The following is a 16720-nucleotide window of genomic DNA, read 5'->3' on the forward strand; positions in this document are numbered from 1 at the left end:
GGAGCTCATGGTTGTCAAAGCCCTTCTTGGCAACAGTCCATTGCTCTGGGAGCAGCCTTGAACTGACAATGCAGTGGGGGACAGGTTACTGGCAGTTAGCTGCACCCAGGATCATGTCGGAATAAACAGCATGATCCAGGGCATGGGAGACTGATGATCTGAAGAGCTGTCTCGTAAGCAGGCGTATGTGTGAAGGCTTTCACCTCAGTATGAAATATCCTGAAGGGCCTTTGACAGGGATGGATGTGGAGAGGATGTTTCCTCTTGTGGGAGAATCTGGAGCTAGGTATAAACATAAAGGGTCATCTGTTTAAGGCAGAGAAGGTGAAAAGTTTTTTCTGAGGCTGGTGAATTTTTGCACCACCATGCTCAAAGCAGTCTTTGAGTGTTTTTAAGGCAGAGGTAAACAGGTTCTGGATAAGCAAGGGGATGAAAGATTACTGGGGGTAGGCGGGAGTGCAGAGTTGAGATTACAGCTGCGATCTCATTGTATGGTGGAGCAGGTTTGAAAGGCCAAATCCTGCTTCTAATGTGTATATTCATATGAAAAGATGATTACTGCAGGTAAGAATGTCTACACCACACATACAGGCATGCACTGTTGCGTGCATACACACATATGCACTGATACATATATGCACATGTGCATGGACAGATGTACACACGCACACTCACATGCACATGCACATACTTAGACCCAGTAAAAAAAAACATAATCCTGAAGTATACACCCTCAATATTCATACTCCATGCATTTCCACATGGGCACAGAAAGTTCTAGAGTGCTGGACTTCAGCACCTGGGAAACACCGGCCAGTCAGATAACCAGGCCAGCAAGAAAAAGCAAGGTCAAGCCTTACAGAAACTGCTCTAAAAGGGTGCATTATGGCAAGGCCAAAAAATGTCCAACTGCAGTCTGCACAGTGAGGAGGAGTGGATTTGGCGTGCCGTGTTGTATGACTTGGTAGCAATGCCTGCATTTATATAGAGCAACACACAATCTGCTGGAGGAACTCAGCGGGTCGTGCAGCATCTGTGGGAGGAAAGGAATTGTTGATGTTTCAGGTCAAAACCCTGCATCAGATTTCCTTTCCTCCCACAGATACTGTTTGACCCACTGAGTTCCTTCAGCAGATCGTTTGTTGCTCCAGATTCCAGTATCTGCAGTCTCTTGTGTCTCCGTTGTGCTATTCCACTGCAAAGTCTCTTCAAGAATTGCCAACCTTAAGGAAGTTTTCTTCCTCTCTCCCATGGGAGTTCTGTGGCACCCTCTCTCACTGCTTCCCCTCTGTGGTTTCCACTGCTCTCCAGCTCTTCGACCATGTTCTTGCCATGACCCACTAGTCCTGATGCAGGGTTTCGACCCGAAACGTCGACAATTCCTTTCCTCCCACAGATCCTACCTGACCCGTTGTTCCTCCAGCAGATTGTTTGTTGCTCCAGATTCCAGCATCTGCAGTCTTCTGTGTCTGCATTTACATAGCATTTTTAACAGTGTAAAACATCTCCATCATGCCAAAGTCTGGCACTTAGCCAGGAAAGACAGTATTACTCTGGGCAATGATAAGCTTGGCTAAGGCTGTAGGTATTAATGAGTCCCTGAAAGGGGGGCAGAAAAGCAGAGCAAGGACCAGGGCTTTGGGCCTTGGCAGCTAAAAGCATGCCTGCCATTGATGGAGCAATAAAAACTGAGAAGGTGTGAGTGGACAGAATTGGAGGAGCATTGTACACTGGGTGATACCAGTTGGATAGGGAAGGCTGAAGCCATGGGGAGCTTTGAGAACAAGAATGATCCACCCAAAATTAAAGTGTTACTAGACTGGGAGCCAGTGTAGGTCTGCAGGCACACCTTGATAATAAGGGTTAGCTGGACATTGCTCATGGAATTCTGTTCAGCAACATACAAAGGAGCTGGAGGAGCTCAGCGGGCAAGGTAGCATCTGTGGAGGGAAATGGACAGTTGGCATTTTGGGACTGTTGAAGGGTGTCGACCCAAAATGTCGACTGTCCATTTCCCTCCCTAGATGCTGCCTGACCCACTGAGTTCCTCCAGCTTCTTTGTGTGTTGCTGCAGATTTCCAGCATCTGCAGTCTCTCTTGCGTCTGTGTCTGAATTCATGTCAGGCCTGTTTCACCAGTATTTGAACATTTATTCCAAAGTTGAATTGCTTCAGGTCATCAAAAGTTGCATTGCTTCAGGTCAAGAAGCATTGCTCCACAGAGGAGCAAACAATCAGTTCTTTGAAATAGCGGAAGGGACACAATTTCTCATAATGGGAAGCAGTCTTGGAAGCATCCTGCAGTATGTACATGTGTCAACAGCACATATGCCAACTTATACTGCAACATCTGTTCCAATTGTCTTTCAGTCACTTGTTTTCTGTGAGTAAAGGGAATCAATCAAGAGAAAACAATCATATTTGTTGTCCTGGTGGTGGGAAAGAGAGGTTCTCTCCTGTCAAAGGCAGCCATTGTGGATCAAATCAACTGGTTGCAAAGAGTCTGTAAACTGACAAACCTTTTGACGTATTTAACAGAGAGTTGACAAAATAATTGCTGGCTTAATTAAATAACGAAGAAAATTTGTATTTTAATAGGGCCTTAGTGCATTCTATTCAATTTTTTAAAAAATAATTGCTTCAAAAAGCAAAATTAAATGTTCATATACGTCGCTGTTTTGGACAGCAGTGACATTTTATTACTGCATTAATTGTGGGATTATACTGAATACTGGAAAATAGAAGTCATATTTGCAAAGTATCTGCTCACCAAATGCAGCGAAGCTTTACGATGCCAGACTGGCTGCTGAATGCAGTCATTGCTTTGTCAACCAGCTTTTGTGTCACCAAAAATTTGCTGGCTGGTCTTGAAATGTCAAGTATTTCTGGAGCTTCCCAATCTCCGGTGCAAACACAGAGCCAAAGACACCTGCTGGTGGTTGCCACAAACAAAATCTGTGCATTTTCCTTCTGACTAGTTCCCATGGCCTGACACCAAAGTGGCTAGCAACTGCTTCTTACTGAGAGCAAGAACAACAACCTGCATTCATACAGCACCTTTAATGTAGCAAATGCAAGTTCTTTCAGGATTACTTTCAAACACAAAAGGGGTTGAACAGACTTGGCTTGTTTTCTCTGGAGCATCAGAGGCTGAGGGGAGACCTGATAGAAGTTTATAAAATTATGAGAGGCAAAGATAGGGTAGACAGTCAGTTTCTTTCCCAGGATAGAAATGCCAAATACCAGAGAACATAACTTTAAGGTGAGAGGGGAAAAGTTTAAAGGAGATGTGCGAGGCAATTTTTTGACGCAGTGACTGGTGGGTGCCTGGATCGGGCTGCCAGGGGTCATGGTGAAAGCAGACACGATAGTGACATTTTAGACAGACTCATGAACATGCAGGGAATGGAGGGATATGGATCACATGCAGGCAGATAGGTGAAGTTTAATTTGGCATTGTAGTTAGCCTTGGTATTGCAGGCCAAAGGGCCTGTTCCTGTGCTGTATTGGTCTATGTTCAATGTAAAAACTGGTGTCAAGCAGAGGAGGTATTAAGCAGATGAACAAAAGCTTGGCTTTAAATGAACATGTTAAAAATGGAAAGAGAGGCAGAACGGGAAGGAGTCCAGGGAAGGGAATTCCAGCTCTTAAAGCCTCGACTGCAGAAGATATGCCTCGAAGAAATTCAAGCTGGATATAAACAAAACAGTGAAGAAGTGTAGATATCCTTGAATGTTGTAGAGCTTGGGGAGATTACTGAGAGAAGAAGATAGTAAGGCGATGATTTGAATGACCATTTATCTCCTGTTCACAAAATTTTACTGACAACAGGTGTCAAAAACAAGTTAAATCATCGAATCACCTCCATGTAATATAAACAATGGCACAATGTGCCATGTGAATTAATGCAGAGAGTTAAGAAGAGATGGTGCAGAGAGGTAACACACACAAAATGCTGGAGGAACTCAGCAGGTCAGGCAGCATCTATGGAGGGAAATAAACAGCCGACGTTTCGGGTTGAGACCCTTCATCGGGACTGGAAAGGAAGAGGGCAGAAGCCGGAATAAGAAAGTGGGGGTAGGGGGAGGAGCACAGGCTGTCAGGTGATAGGTGAGTCCAGGTGGGAGGCGGAAGGTAGGTGGGTAGGGGAGGGGGCGATGAAAGGGAGTGATATAAGAAGCTGAGAGGTGATAGGTAGAAGACACAAAGGGCTGAAGATGAAGGTACCTGGTAGGAGAGGGCAGTGGACCATGGAATAAAGGGAAGGAGGCGGGGAATAGATAAGCAGGTCTTGAGGTAATACCATGGCTGTCTCCACACACCTTATAAATCAATTGGCAAATTAAGGTAAGTTTGTTTGGACTGAGCGATTGATACTTGGAAGATACTGCCAGAGGAGGTGGTAGAATCTGCTGTAATTAAGATAAGATAGCTTTATTGGTCACATGTACATCGAAACACACAGTGAAATGCATCTTTTTGCGTAGAGTGTTCTGGGGGCAGCCCGCAAGTGTCGCCACACTTCCGGCGCCAACATAGCAAGCCCACGGCTTCCTAACCTGTACGTCTTTGGAATGTGAGAGGAAACTGGAGCCCCCGGAAGAAACCCACACAGACACGGGAAGAACGTACAAACTCCTTACAGACAGCGGCCGGAATTGAACATGGGTCGCTGGCACAGTAAAGCGTTATGCTAACCGGTACACTGCCGTGCCTGCCTAATTAGTGCATTGAAGAGGCACTTAGACAGGCACTTACATTGGGAAGGCAGAGAGGATATAGTCCTCATGTGGGCAAGCGAGGTTAATGTCAATGGACAAAAAGGTTGGCATGGACATGGTGGGCTGAAGGGCCTGTTTCTGTGCTGTACGACCCTATGACTCTAAACAGGTGAACCAATGAGACCTTTCCAAGGCCAACATCCCAAGGTCACCCTGTCGATACGCCTAACAACATACTCCTGAAAGAGGCACTTTACCCCCAAGCTCTGTCACAGCAGGAAATCTCCAGGACAAGGAAAGAGCTTCTAGAACATTCTTCATCTCCTTCAGAAAAAAAGTGTAAATTTCTTGTTGACTGATGGTGATCCCAGCCCCACGACTGCATGAGCTGGAGCTTTCAGTTGGGTATTGAGCACCTTCAATGTCTGTGATGGGACAGACAGAGGTCATGAACAAGCAGTGAAAGGAAAGCCCAAGCCTCCCCAAAGGGACCCATCCACACACACCCATCGACAACCTCCTCTCCCACCGGTGAGAAAGCCGGCAATCTTGTACGAGTGACTCACAACCCAGAGTACTGGAGTGGAAGCAAATCATCCTTGACCCTGACACACTGCCTAAGAGAGGACTGAATAATTCATTGTGAATCATTAACTGACTTCCCACGCGCTATATATATTATATAAAGATATGTTTTATTGTGGAGGGAAACCTACAATCACGTTTATTCAGGAATAGAAAACCTTTCATACAAAGATACACTGCCTTTCTAGATTCTGAACCTTAAATGGTATTGCAGTTTGTACTTTCACATGCCATCTATAAGCAGTGGTTCAGCATAGTCATACAGCACAGAAGCAGGCCCTTTGGTGCACCCTGTCCATGCTGACTGCCAAGTACCCATCTATACTCATCCTATTTACCGGCCTTCCATGCCTGGGTGATTCAAGTGCTCGTCTAGATACCTCTTAAATGAAATAGAGTCTCTACCACCAATGTCCTCTCAGGTAGTGCATTCCAAGCTCTAACCATCCTCTGGGTGAAAAAATTCTTCTTAAAATCGTCTCTAACCCTTTTCGGCTTTACCTTAAACCTATCCCCTCTGAGTTACAGATAGCTCTGCTGTGGGGCAACACACACAAAATGCTGGAGGAACTCAGCAGGTCAGGCAGCGTCTACGGAGGGAAATGAACAATTGACGTTTCGGGCTGAGACCCTTCATCAGGACTGGAAAGGAAGAGAGTAGTAGCCAGAATAAAAGGGTAGGGGAAGAGCATAAGCTGACAGGTGATAGGTGAGCCAGGTGAGAGGGGGAAGGTAGGTCGGCGGGGTAAAAGGGAACAATGTGAGAAGCTGGGAGGCGATAGGTGCAAGAGGCAAAGGCTGAAGAAGAAGGAATCTGATAGGAGAGGACAGTGGACCATGTAATAAGGGGAGGAGGTGGGTGGGTCGTGAGGGTGGGGGAGGGGAAAGGGGGGTGAAGGGGCCACAGGAATGAAGGAAAACAAAGATGGGGGGATCCTGGACTCACCTATCACCTGAGTACTTGTCCCCCTCCCCCTACCCTTTCATTCTGGCTTCTGCCTGCTTCCTTTCCAGTCCTGATTAAGAGTCTTGACCCAAAACGTCGACTGTTCATTTCCCTCCATACATGCTGCCTGACCTGCTGAGTTCCTCTAGCATTTTGTGTGTGTTGCTCCAGATTCCAGCATCTGCATTCTCTTGTGTCTCAGCTCTGCTCCGGGGATAGGTTTCCAACTGTCTACCCAATCTACGCCCTTCATAATTTTGCACACCTCTATCAGGTCCCCCCTCAGTCTGCCCTGCTCCAGTGAAAACATATCCAGAGCTCTCATCTGATTCAGAAAACAGTGGATTCACGTCACACTCTTGAGCTCTGAACACAAATATCTAGCCTGAGGGTCTCATACAATAATGAGGGAGTGCTGCAGTCTCTTGGTTGAGATACTAAACTGAGATTTTGTGCGTCAACAATATCCCACAGCGTAGTTCGGAAGAAGAGAAGGGGAATTCTGTCAGGGATTATTGGCAGTATTTATTCCTCATTCAGCATCACTGAAACAAATTGGGAAGTGTAAGGGGCAAAAGGACCAAACAAGTTGGTGAGCTTGTCAGGGAGAATAAGCGACAGGACAACAGGGGAATAAGATGAGGAGGTGTTGGACTGATGGGATTGCTCAGCTGGGAGCCCAACATGGACTCAATCGGGTGAATGCCTCCTTCTGTGTAATAAGTATGTCTTACAAATAGTATGTCATTATCACATTATTGTTTGTGGAAGCTTGTTGTGTACAAACTGGCTGACGCATTCCCAATACTGCACAGTCACAACACTACAAAAGTACTCTACACAGAAGGCACTACATAAATGCAAGACTTCTTTTTAACAGATCAAACTTCATGCTTTCATTATAAATGTTATAAGTTGCATTGGGCAATGTTCTTTTGGTGGTGATTTCAGCCTTATCAGAATTATTATCCCAGAATTGAGCAGGCTAATTTTAATTAATGTGGTCAGAATAGACTTTTATTTGCGATCTGCTAATATCGCAGAAAGTTCTTTTTAAAAAGAAGATTGAAATCCAGTCCTGGTGCAGTCGACCATAAATCGTGCTTTTATCAGGCTTAATGTTGGATGGGTAGGGTCAACCGTCATCCTTGCCCTCAACAAGCAAACAGTCCATCAGCGCTGTGGTAAATTTTATCACTATCAGATTCCCCATAACAGATTGTTAAAATAAAAAAAATTGCAGATTATGAATCCAATTAGCCAAGGACTACAATGTGCAACACTTTCAGGAGAACTTGTCTGGCCCTAATGCTGGAGTATTTCTCTGTATATTTGAACAACAGGTGGTTGCACTTTTCATATAGTTTTTGGACCACAATAAGTCTTGCTTCAAAATATTTTCTTTCAAAGGCCAACTAGAAATTGGAAATGGTGACTGAGAGAGCAACTTCAAAGCAGATACTGATTTATTGAAGTTGTAGCATCTTCAATTTCCCACCAAGTTCACAGCAAGATATTTGTTTATTTTCTGAGAAGGATGAGCTGTATCTCTGCACACTATTGTGTTTGTGTAATCTGGAACCAACTCCATCCTTACAGCTTCCTGATCCTGATCCTGATTCCGTCTCATCCTGATTCCTGTTCTGCAGCCCCTTCTTATCACCTGCTGTGCACACACATGCTCTCTCTCCCCGTTCTACTGTTACATCTGGAACATGCACACTCTCTCCCCGTTCTGCTGTTGGATCTAGAACACACAAACACACTCACACTTACACCCACACAAATTCACACACGTACGTTCAATCATATTGTCAGATCTAGAACACACTCATCACCCCTCGGTCAGACCAAGACCCCCTCTCCAACCCTTTCCCCTGCCAGGGCTAGAATATCACCTCTCCCCATCCTGTTGCCTGATCTAGAAGTCCGCAGCCCCTATACTGTGGCAAGGTCTGGAATCCCTTCCCTGCACTATGCTGCCAGGTTTGGGATACCCTCCCATCCTCTCTCCATCTATCCTGCTGCAAAATCTGGGATCGCTTACTCAGCTTCCACCTTGCGGTCAGGTTTGGAACCATCCCTCCCTGCCCTGTTACCTTTCTTCAGTGTCCCTCACTTACTTTGCCGATGAATCATTGACATTTTTCCTTCTCACTGTTGATAGTCGCCAGGAATCAACATGAATCAAAATCCATATTGTACCTCCTCCAAAGTGTAGAACCCCTTGCTCTGAAACTGCAGTGTTGCCTTTTTTTAAATCTATGCATTTCTTCATGATCTGCGTATTGCAGGAAGTCTTCGTGAAGGTGCTCCCACATTGCTGTTACCAGAACTTAGACGCAGTGATGATGGACGACCAACGAAACATTTCCGAGTCAGGACTGTGTGCAGTTTGGTGGGGCACCTTCAGGAGGTGGTGTTCCTATGTGTGTTGCACATGTCTGTCTTGGTGATGGGTTCTGTATATAGGAATGTGTCATATCAAGGGGCAGTGAAAGGTTAAGAAATTGGGAACAAAAGATTGGAAAATTGTTTGAGTGGTTTGCAATCTGCTTGTGTGAACTTTTCCTCCACCATTCCCTCTAAAAGGCAGTGACTTCCAGGTCATTACTGCTCATGGTGTTAAGAGAAAGCTTTTCCTCACATTCCCATTGTGTCCTTTGCCCAAAGTGTCTTCTAGTCCTCAAACCTTCCTCCAGAGGGACAAGTTCCCTTTAGTTATTCTACCTAAACCATTCATGAGCACACAAGAGACTGCAGATGCTGGAATCTGGAGCAACAAACAATCTGCTGGAGGAACTCAGTGGGTTGAGCAGCATCTGTGGGGAGGAAGGAATTGGCGACGTTTCAGTTTGGAACCCTGCATCAGGACCGCATCAAAATCCTGATGCGGGGTTTTGACTCAAAAAGTTGACAATTCCTTTCCCGCCACAAATGCTGCTCGACCCGCTGAATTCCTCCAGCAGATTGTTTGTCGAACCATTCATGATCTCCTGTGCCTTTATCGAATCTCCTCACAACCTTATATAAAAGCAGAAAAGGCTGGAAACACTCAGCAGGTCAGTGGAAAGAGAAACAGTAATAGCATTTAGGTCAAAAACCTTTCATTGGTCAGAGGCTTCATTGCTCCAAGGAGAACAACCCCAGCTTCTCCAGCGATGAAGTTCCTCATTTCTGGAACCACTCTAGTCAATCTTTTCTTGACCTTCTCTGGGATCTTCGTGTCCTTCTGAAGGTGTGGTGTCCACAATTGGATGTAATTGTGCCATCTTGTGGTTCTTCGCAATATTATATTTATGCAAGCTTTTTGTTCCCAGTCAAGGTTGTGAGAAGTTCTATTTTTGCTTTGCAGAAATGGGCAACTGTTTTTCTTCAGTGTCAGTTAACTTTATCTTCACTTCTCCAGGACTATTTGGAGAAGTGCATGAAAGGGACCCATCCTTTCCATGTTTGTCGTATGAAGTAGCTTTTCAAAAATGATATCTACTGAGCTTTGTTTCCAAAACAAAAGGTTCAAGATAGCGATCGCAGCATTTGCACATGAACTACAAGGAACCACTCTTATCTTGGAAAAAATGTCAAACTCCCCTGTGAATTAGCAACAGAGAAAATTGTGATAAGATTCATGGAGGTGAACACGGTGTGAATTATGATTCAATGGGATAAGTATTATCTCCTTCCTCAGTAATCTACATTGGGCTGCTTATTTCCATCAGACTCCTGCTACACAGTGTAGATTTCACTAACATCTCATTGACTTGGACACAAAACTCTCTTCAGTAGGATCTCAGGTTTAGAAGTTAATCTCTGGTCAGTTGGATGAAATGTGCTACACAGAAATGACTGAGTATTCTTCTCTGCTTCCAAAATTTGGATCCAGTGTAGTCAATGGATTGAATTTTGGGAGTGGAGTACAGAACTAAGCCACTGCTCTCTCCTAGTTCTTCGACCTGGAACATGAACTCTTTCTCTTTCTACAGATCCTGACTGAACTGCTGTGTTTTTCCAATGTTTCTGAATTTCTAGACAAATGTCACCACATGACAGTGTTTGTTGAGTCCCTCCACTTTTAATCAGTGGAAAAATAGTTGTGTAAATGAAATTTTATTTGGAACTATACTAACTGATAGGTTAATCTTTAACCAGCACCAGAAAAAATGTTTGTCTTCTTGCCATAATGGTTTTCTAACATAAGTGTTGTCCCCAGATACCCCCTAATGTTATAATTGTAAGGTGATGCAAATATTTGGAATACTTTAATAGTAAACCCAAAATACAGAGTGAAACCCCTAAGATACAATAATTTTAATACAAGGGTAGAAGGGATGCTTGCTGATGATTGCACAATGTTCAATTCCACTTGTAACTCCACAGCAAATGAAGCAGCCCATACCTGCATGCAGCAAGACCTGGACAAAATTCAGCTATGGGCTGATAAAAACCAAGTTCCACATATACCACAAAAGTGCCTGGTTATAACCATCACCAACAAGAGACAGTCAAAGTCAAAGTCGAGTTTATTGTTGTATGCACAGGTGCAATGAAAAACTTACTTGTAGCAGCATCACAGGCACATAGCATCATATAAGCAGCGTTCACAAGAAAAACATAAATTAAACATAAATTATGCACAATTTTTGTAAGAAAGAACACAATTAGAACAAAAAAACAAAGTCCATTTTTGTAATCAGAGTGGTCACAGTGTTGCTAAACTGTAGTGATTAGGGTTGTGCTGGTTGGTTCAAAAACTGAATGGTTGAAGGGAAGTAGCTGTTCTTGAACCTGGTGGTGTGGGACTTCAGGCTTCTGTACCTCCTGCCCGACGGTAGCTGCGAGAAGATGGCATGGCCTGGGTTGTGGGAATCTTTGATGATGGATGTTGTCTTCTTGAGGCAGTGCCTCTTGTAGCTACTACTGATGGGGGGAGGGATGTGCCCATGATGTATTGGGCTGAGTCCACTTCTCTCTGCAGCTTCTTGTGTTCCTGTGCATTTGAGTTGCTGTACCAGACCATGATGCAACCAGTCAGGATACTTTCAATGATGTACCATGTACCATGTCTGACCATGTACCCTTGTCATTTAGTGGCATTGCTCTCACTGAAACCTCCACCATCAATATGCTGGGGGTCATCAATGACCAGATCAATTGGACAGCTACATGAGTACCACAGCTTGGGCTGATTTCTAGAGGTTGGACAAACTTGGGTTGTTTTCCCTGGAGCATTGGAGACTGAGAGAAGATTTGATAGGATTTTAATAAATTATGAGAGGCATAGAAAAGGTAGACAGTCATGTCTTTTCCCCAGGGTAGAAATGTCAAATACTAGAGGATATGTATAAGGTAGGAGGGGGAGAGTTTAAAGGAGATGTGCAGGGCAAGATTTTGTTTTATACAGAGAGTGGTTTGGCACAGACATCACGGGCCAAAGGGCCCGTTTCCGTGCTGGACTGTTCCATGTTCTAAGTTCTAGCTACAAGAGCAGGTCAGAGGTTGGGTGTCCTGTATTATGTGACTCACTTACTGAGACCACTAGTCAGGAATGTAATGGAACACTCTCCATTTGTCTGGATGAATGCAACTCCAGCAACTCTCAAGAAGCTTGACAGCATCCAGGACAAAGTCAGTCTATTGCTACAGTGTGTACCATCCACAAAATTCACTGCAGTTACTCACCCAGCTATTCAACAGCATCTCCCATCCTCATGACCACTCCCGTCAAGAAAGACAAGAGCGGCTGGTTCATGGGAATACCTCTCCAAGTTGCAGAACATCCTGACTTGGAAATATATCACTGCTTCTTCATCATCACTGGGCTTAAACCCTGGCACTCCCTGTTCAGATGCTCACTGTGGAAGTACTTTCACCAGAAGCTCTCCAGCAGTTGAAGAAAATGGCCCACCACTTCCTCAAGAGAAATTAGTTTAGATTAATTGGTGAGACTAAATAATATAATTACTTTTCCGAGAAACAAAAGAGAAGAAATTGAACACTTAATGATGAAAGCTAAATCAGAGGTTTTACTTATTTACCAACAATGGGTATTTAATTATTATTCAAGGTGAGAAGGGTGAATACCATTGATCATTGGTTGTTGACCAAGGTCATGGAATCAGTAGTTCAATAGTGGGTTGTCCCTTGCAAAGGTGATCAGCACTGACTGAGGTATTCACTTCCTTGACACACCCAATTGTCATCCTCTCACATTGAAGCAGTTGCAGTGAGGAATCTTGCTGCTAGAATTTGACAGCAAGTTAATTATTTGTCTTCCAGTGGCACCTTTGTCAGATACTTTTGTTCTCATGCATTGATCAGGAATCTTGGAAGAACCATATTGTAGCTTTATAGTAAATTACAGTGTTGTAAGTTTGAGAGGAAGCACATGCATTCTGCACGCATCATTTTTATGATGATTCTATGTACATAATGTTTATCATTACTGTTTATTATCTATGTTTATTATCACTGACTTGTATGTTGTGAAATGTGTTGTTTTGTGGCAGCAGTACAGTGCAAAGACATAAAATTACTATAAATGACAATCTCATGTACATAAATCGAGCTTTTGTAACCCGGGCAGGACCTGTACTCCAGTTTTCTCCCATGTGTTGGTAGTTTAATTGGCCACTGCAATTTGCCCCCAGTCTGTAGATGAGTAGTAGACTCTGGGGTGAGTTGATGGGAATGTGGGGTGACCATTTTGATCACTTTGCACTAAAATGGACATTATTTTTTTTCGTCCAAATTGTGTTCTTTCTTGTAAAAATTGTGTATAATTTAAGCTTAAGTTATGCTTTTCTTGTGAATGCTGCTTATATGATGCTATGCACTTGTGGTGCTGCTGCAAATAAGTTTTTCATTGCACCTGTGCATACATGTACTTGTGCATATGACAGTAAACTTGACTTTGACTTTGAATAATAAAATGGGACTGGTGTTCATGCGTGCTTGATGGATGGCATGGAATCGAAGGGCCAAGGGGTCTGTTTCCATGCCGTGTAACAGCATGAATACTGGAAATTTGCTCCCTTGGGTAGATGGTCCAAGAATCTGGGTGCACAGATTTAAAAAGTAGTCAAAAACCACAGGAAATATGAGAGAAATAGCTTCTTTACGTAAAGAGTAGTTCTGGAACTTACTGCTTGTTTGCAGAATCAGAATCAGGTTTACTATCACTGACTTATGTGTCATGAAATTTGTTGTTTTGTGGCAGCAGTACAGCGCAAAGGCATAAAATTACTAAAAATTACAAAATATATAAATGGTACAAAAAAAAGGAACAATTAAGTAGTGCTCATGGGTTCATGGACCGTTCAGAAATCTGATGGCGGAGGGGAAGAGGCTGTTCCTGAATCGCTGAGTGTGGGTCTTCAGGCTCCTGTACCTCCTCCCTGATGTTAGTAACGAGGAGAGGGCATGTCCCGGATGGTGAAGGTCCTTAATAATGGATGCCACCTTCTTGAGGCACTGCCTCTTGAAGATGTCCTCGGTGGTGGGGAGGATTGTGCCCATGATGGAGCTGGCTGAGTCTACAACCCTCTACAGCCTCTTGTGATCCTGTGCATTGGACCCTCCATACCCGGTGATGATGCAAGCAGTCAGGATGCTCTCCACCGCACAGCCATAGATGCACAGTGGAAATAGCATCAATCATGGTATACAAAAGGCATTGGACGTTTAAGAGAGAATACTTCATGGAAATGAAACTGATGGGTTTGCTTTAGTTGGAACTAGTACAGACTAGATGGGTCAAGTGGCCCCCATCCTATGCAGTTATGATTCCATGAAAATGAAGTGCTTTGGGATAAGAATTGACAAAGTATGAATATTTAACCTCATCCTTTAATTCTGTCACAAGGCATCAGTGGTACAAAAAAGTCCATTTCACTGCCAGCAGGATTTTCCTGTGCATTTTTTATTTTACCACTGGCTTATTTAAAAGATGTGTGAAGGTATTACAGCAATCAATCCTGATGCAAACGTTTTTTGTGATTTGTTCAAATGTGTGCTTGGTTGACATAGCTGTTTGTTGCTATTTAAACTCTTGTGTGGTGATCAATTTGTGGTGAAGGCTTTTTTTCTCGGTCACTCTTACAAATCGGTGAGCTTGACTGAAGTCTATGAAGAGAGATAGTCAGAGCAGATAAGCTTTCCTTATCAACAGAGAAGATCGATGTAAGAAGTGTCTGACTTTGGTCATATGCTGTTCATTCAATCAGAGATTATGGCTAAACTCTCCAAGGCTGAAAGGTGCTCGGTTCAGCCCTTGGACAGTCTCCAATTGCTGCCTCACCCCTATGCTCTCTGCAGTCCTGTGTGTCTAATTGTCCTCTGCCTCCCATTCACAGGGATTTGGGGGGGGGGGGGGGTGCAGGTGGTGAGGTGGAGCAAAGCCTCAACTGCAATTAAGCCTCAGCTGGTGTACCACTGAGGCCCCATCCCCGGAGCACAGGAGGCTTTAGACCATAAGACAAAGGAGCAGAAGTCGGCCATTCGGCCCATCGAGTCTGCTCCACCATTCTATCATGAGCTGATCCACTCTCCCATTTATCCCCACTCCCCCGCCTTCTCACCATAACTTTTGATGCCCTGGCTACTCAGATACCTATCAATCTCTGCCTTAAATACATCCAATGACTTTGCCTCCACAGCCGCCCGTGGAAACAAATTCCACAGATTCACCACTCCCTGGCTGAAGAAATTTCTCCGCATCTCTGTTCTGAACGGGTGCCCTTCAATCCTGAAGTCGTGCCCTCTTGTACTAGACTCCCCTACCACGGGAAACAACTTTGCCACATCTACTCTGTCCAGGCCTTTTAACATTCGAAATGTTTCTTTGAGAAGGCGAATCCAGATGGAGGTCCTGGCAAAGTCGAAAAGGCTTCGCAGAAGTTTTTTTTAATATTTGTATTTCTATACTTATTCAAGGGATGTAGGCTATGCAGGCTGAGCCAGCATTTTATTTCCCATCCTAGTTGCCTTTGAGAAGGTAGTGCTGAGCAATCTTCTTAAACCACTGCATTCCTTGAGCTGTGGGTATGCCCACAATGCTCCACAAAGTTCCAGGGCTTTGACCCAGCGGTGGTGAAGGGACAGTGACATAGTTCCAAGATGGTGCGATAGATTTCCAAGTCGGGATGATGTGTGTCTTGAAGGGCAACTTCCAAGTGGTGGTGTTCCCCATGCTTTTGCTGCTCTTTTGTCCTTCCAGCTGATAGAAATGGTGGGTTTGGAAGATGCTGTCTGAGGAGTGTTGGTCCGTTGCTGCAGTGCATCCTGTAGATGGTACAAACTGTTGCTACTGTGCATCAGGGGTGGAGTGAGTGAATGGTTGTGGATAGGGTGCCTATCAAACGGGCTGGTATGTCCTGTATGGTGTCAAGCTTCTTGCATTTTTAAATGACTGTAATATACGGAAACACTTAAGAAATATGAGAAATGTTTGAAGTATTAAAATATTATTAAATTTTAAAAATGATAATCATTAATTAAAATAATTAATATAACTAAATAAACTAAACGAGTTTTCCCTTTGCTTCCGAAGCTCCAAGCTGAGAATTTGAGTGGAAAGACTGATCTCACGTTGGGTCGGTCTGGTGTGGGATTGCAGAGGCACGCTCAACAATGGAATACCGGGAAAGTGTATCCCACTCGGCCTCCCCTTCTGGCCTGCATCTAGGGTCCGGAGATAAACTGGAGTGTCGCACAGCTCGTCCAGTACTTGTGATGGGTTTGAAAGCTGGTAGGTCCATTTGGGACTGTCAGCCAGCTCCAGCTCCTTTCAACGCATTGTCTGGCTTTACTTGACAACACATTATAGCTATGATGCAGGCAAGAACAGAGCCAGTGAGATTGCACTGGTTTCTGTTGTTTCAATGATTTGAGAGATGTGATATGGCCATGCCGTTGTAGAATGTCTGAGTTTGGAAAAGCAGTGGCATCCCAGAGGGACTTGGTTCAACTTTTCATGTCCGAAAAAATTATGAGAGAGCAACAAACAATCTGCTGGAGGAGCTCAGTGGGTCGAGCAGCATCTGTGGGGGGGAAAGGAATTGTCGACATTTTGAGTCGAAACCCTGCATCAGGACTGAGAGTGGAGAGGCGAGATGGGGAGTACGAGAAAGGATTCAGAGGCAATTGGAGGACTGAGTAGGGGTGTAAGATGACAAGCAGGTAGTGCCAGGTAGGGGAGGTGAGCGGGGGTGGAGTTGGGAGAAAGTGGCAGGTGAATGAGGGATGGAGGCAGACAGAGAGAGAGAGGAAATAGGAAAAGCACAACAGATGGGGGAGGGGAGTGTGGCGATGGGAGAGCTGCTGGAGGGAGAGAAGCAGGAACATAAAATGTTACCAAGTGCTAGATTCTGATCAATGACAGAGGTGAGAGATTATGAGATAATGAAAATTATGAGAGCTATGGTAGATAGAAAGAAACTTTTCTCTATGGCAGAGGTGTTTTATAGGTTTGT

At 44.3% G+C, this 16720-nt stretch overlaps 1 protein-coding gene across 3 annotated transcripts in view; it reads left to right on the forward strand.

Moving 5' to 3' along the window:
- Positions 1-16720, forward strand: part of ccser1 (coiled-coil serine-rich protein 1) — a 1189492-nt gene that overhangs the window by 496625 nt on the left and 676147 nt on the right. The window lies entirely within an intron of this gene.

The sequence above is a fragment of the Pristis pectinata genome, chromosome 2, assembly GCF_009764475.1.
Source record: "Pristis pectinata isolate sPriPec2 chromosome 2, sPriPec2.1.pri, whole genome shotgun sequence".
Taxonomy (NCBI): domain Eukaryota; kingdom Metazoa; phylum Chordata; class Chondrichthyes; order Rhinopristiformes; family Pristidae; genus Pristis; species Pristis pectinata.